The following is a 4376-nucleotide window of genomic DNA, read 5'->3' on the forward strand; positions in this document are numbered from 1 at the left end:
CAGTGGATCCGGATCTGTCTGCCAGTGCAGGGGACGTGGTTCTGGCTCTGGTCCAGGAGGATTCCACAGGCCACAGGGAAGCTGAGACCGTTGCCATGACTACTGAGCCTGCACACCCTAGAGCCTGTGATCTGACGTGAGCGAAGGCACTGCAAGGATGAGCCAAGCACCACGCCTAGAGAGCAACCCCTGCTCGCAGCAGCTGGAGAAAGCCCACGCACAGCAGCGAAGACCCACACAGCCTAAATAAATAAAAATTTTTTAAAGTATCCAAACAGAAAAAATAAATAAATAAGAAGGAATTGGTTTTTAAAAATTCTCTCCTATTCTAAGCAAGCACTCGGGTAGTAAGATTCTTTTTTTGTTTTCTTCATCTTAAAAGTTCCCTCCAAAGAAATCGCTTTTATAGGTACAATCCTGATTTCCCCAGACCAACAACGTTACCACATTCTCCTTGTGTGATGTATGCATCACCTGCAAAAGTCTGTGTGTGAATGTGTGCCTGCGTTTGTATGTGGACATGAAGCAACAGCTACTGTTTTGAAGACGTATCTATTTTATCCTTGAGAATCAAAGCATTGCAGAGTGGCTTAGCGCAAGGTCTCCAAGTTGCCTATCACAGCAGTTAGTGACAGCAATACAGCGAGGACAACTAAGTTGCTTTCTTGATGAAACAGTAGATTAATTGAATTCCCTTTTGCATTATAAAGCAAAGCACGATTCAAAAGATGAAACGCACACCTATGACCCCCATTCATTTTTCCATCCCTCACCTAAAGCTTGCTAAGTTTAATGGCCTGTGAAACATTCTCTAAGAGGAGAGAAAGTTAGAGGAAGCAATCAATACAGCTTTCCCCATTTCCCTCTGTCTCCTACAAGACAACCTTTACATTTCTCTCCATATACCATATACTCCTCTCCCTCCGAGGGCTCGAATGTCAGGCAGAGAAAACGCTTACCACTGTCAAGCGTTCTGCTGCCGCAAGTAACTGTTAAGTCAACGGGCAGCTTTCGAAGTGGCCTCCGTAACGAAACAGCTCCAAGCAGCGTGGTACTCCTGTTACGCAGAGCTTCGGTCTCAGCCTGGAATCCTATGAATCGGATATGAGGGGACGGGCGGCTTTATTTCTCAACCGAAAACCTGCGACAGCCAGAGTCACTGGAGGCAATCTATAAAGTCTCAGGCCTGTCACAGGCAGTGCTTTCAAAATGACCTTTTCAGAAAGCTAATGTTCCCTGGAGTACAGAGAACAGAGAAAATAATGAACCACTGCCTCCATAAAACATGTTGATAAATACCCCGCTTAACAGGCCACTTCTCCAGGATTCATCTTCTCAGCATCCAGTCTTCCTCCCAAGCTCACATGGACTATCCATGGATGGTAACTGAAAACTATTTTTATCCCACGCTTCATGAAAAGTATCCACTGGCAACATCTACTCACAGTGGGCACTTTCTCATTCTCCCAAGAATGGTCTTTGGCCTTTGTAGCCTGGAGAGACGTCTAAGTTTCTACGTCCCGTAAGGCCTTCTCCGTAACCTTCTCTGGTGACAGCTGTGTTTCCACTGAAATCATTTCTCAGCAGACGGCGAGCTCACCCAGACAGAGGCTCTGCCATGTTCGTCTCTGTCTGCTTCACAGAGCTAGGAATATTTCTTCAGGCGTGATTTGTATTGTGTTGAACGGCTCTTTGACTTGATTTGAAACATCCGTTTTAAGTCATCAGTGAACAGTGTATTAGCCAGGGTTCTCCAGAGAAATAAAACCAACAGGATAGATGCAGATCCCTAGAAGGGGAGATGGATTACAGAAACCCACTCATGCAATTATGGACCCTGAGAAGTCCCACGGTCTGGGACTCCTCTGGTCCAGTGGTTAACACTCTACCTTCCAATGCAAGGGGCTCGGATTCAATCCCTGGTCAGGGAATTAAGATCCCACATAGCCAGTGGGGTGGCCAAAAATAAAATAAATGTGTTCCCCACCCACAGAAACAAAGGAAGTCCCACACCTGCCACCTGCAAGCTGGAGAACCCAGATAGTTGGTGTTGGAGTTCAGTTCAAAGCCCTGAGGATCAGGAAGCTAATGGCACAAGTCCTGGCCTGAATCTGAAAGCCCAAGGCCCAGGAGCGCCCACGTGCTAGGGAAGGAGAAGGACGTCTCCGCTCAGGCAGAGAGTGAGGTGGCCCCTCCTCGGCCATTTTGTTCTGCTCAGGCTCTCAGAGCATCGGATGAAGCCCACCCACATGGGGAAGGGTGATCTTTTTTACTCCATCTACTGGTTCAAATGCTGATCTCTTCTGGAAACATCCTCACAGACACTTCCAGGAATAATGTTTTACCTGCTTTGCCCGGTCAGGAGGACACAAAACTAATCATTGCAAGTGGGGTTGAAAATATTGAAACAAATCAGTCTTTCTACACTGTTAACATCATTGCTGCCTACAATATCAGTCTTCTCTTAACTAAGAGCGCTAACCCCACAGGGATGGCTTCATCGAGGAGTTCTACAGCTTAGTGTTTTATTAGTGGTGGGTCACACATCACGTGAAAGTGTGCTAGTCACCCAGTCTGTCCGACTCTTTGTGACCACCTCGACTATAGCCCACCAGGCTCCTCTGTCCATGGGATTCTCCAGGCAAGAATACTGGAGTGGGTTGCCATGCCCTCCTCCAGGGGATCTTCCTGACCCAGAATTTGAACCTGGGTCTTCTGCAGTGCAGGCAGATTCTTTGCTGTCTGAGCCACCAGGGAAGCATCTATTTCCCTGCCACACCCAGTACACCAACCCCCAGCCATTTTAATAAATGGGGGATGGGCTTTCGTATTCACAGCGAAGCCGGCCCTAAAGTACTTAAATTCTATTATCAAAGAAACTGGTAGATTCTCACTAATCTCTTTCCAAGATACTCAGGTATGCTCTGCTATGTAAAAAAAAACAAAACAAAACAAAAACTAATTATGATGCAATCAAATAACTACAACATTCCAACCAGCAAATACCCCAAAACAAGGGCCCCTCAGACCCCACGCAGAGAGGCTGTTGGACTTTGTGCCCTCAAAGAACAACTCGGTAGAGGAGTTATTACTCCTCACAAGATCTCTGCTGAGGAGTTGGCACAGAATGTTCCTTCAGTAGCACTGCACAAGAGCACAACACTTTTGAAACATTTTTTTCAAAAACCACTAATTCCTTCCTACACAAACTTTAATCTTTTGGGTGCCTGCTGTGACTTCTTCAATTACAAAGAAAAAAGGCAGATCTCATAGTAAGGTAATGCCCTGGAAGTACATTTTTCTTCTCAGAAACTAATAAGGGCACTTACCCCCTTGGGAAACCAGGAGGTAAGAAGAACCATCACTGAAAGGAAAGTTGTAAAGCCATTTATGTGCTATTTTGAGTATGGAAGATTTCTAAGCATTGTGAAGTTACTAGGCATCCCATGAAGGGACTTTCGGATACTCTTTCATGACCTACAAGAGGAATTCACTCCACCCCAATGAGCTCCTTTCCTCTTGGTTCTCAAAACAAGCTCTCATAGCTCTACTCCAGGTCGTGGAACACTGGTTACACAGAGCAATTCCAACCCTCAGGGTATAGACTCAACCTCTACAACAAAGAGGCCCTCAGTACTGTTGCCGGAAAACGACAAAGCGTATTTCTGCTCTTACTGTCACACAAAGGTCAGCGGATGATGCAGGCTCACTCGCAGCCTGGGATGCAGGGTGCCTCTTCAGGGCAGCCGCTGTGAAAGCGGCTCACCCAGGCTCACAGAGCTCCGGCCTCCGCCGGGCTGGCGGCTGAGACACGCAAGGAGGTCAAAGGCAGAGGTACGTGCAGAAGTGAGAAAGCTGCGGGGACTTCCCCGGTGGTCCAGTGGCTAGGACTCTACACTCCCAATGCAGGGGGCCCAGGTTTGATCCCTGGTCGGGGAACTAGATCCCACATACTGCAACTGAAGATCCAGCACACCAAATAAATAAATAAACCAACCCTGCGGCTCATTCAGTAAAGAACCAGCCTGCAGTGCAGAAGCCCGCCGGAAATGCAGGAGACCTGGCTTCGATCCCTGTGTCGGATCAGGTAGGTCCTCTGGAGAAGGAAACGGCAACTCGCTCCAGTATTCTCTCCTGGAAAATTCCATGGACAGAGGAGCCTAGCGGGCTACAGTCCATAGAGTCGCAAACAACCTGACACCACTTAGCAACTAAAAAACAGCACAGACGAAAGAAAGAAAGAAGAAACCGTTGTGTAACGGGCAGGTGAGGCTCCACAAAGAGCCACCTCGCTCCCCCTTTATGAAATAAGGGTTTAAGAACTCCAAGAGGGAGAGTGGACCGCGCATTTCCCTTCATCCAGGGAAAGCACGTGA

The 4376-nt window shown here is 47.5% G+C and overlaps 1 non-coding gene across 1 annotated transcript; it reads left to right on the forward strand.

The window, feature by feature from the left end:
* Positions 1–3866: 3866 nt before the first annotated feature.
* On the forward strand, positions 3867–3939 carry TRNAG-CCC (transfer RNA glycine (anticodon CCC)). Its single transcript has one exon. It is a non-coding gene; the product is annotated as a tRNA-Gly (tRNA).
* Positions 3940–4376: the final 437 nt, after the last annotated feature.

The sequence above is a fragment of the Budorcas taxicolor genome, chromosome 24 (genome assembly GCF_023091745.1).
Source record: "Budorcas taxicolor isolate Tak-1 chromosome 24, Takin1.1, whole genome shotgun sequence".
Lineage (NCBI taxonomy): Eukaryota > Metazoa > Chordata > Mammalia > Artiodactyla > Bovidae > Budorcas > Budorcas taxicolor.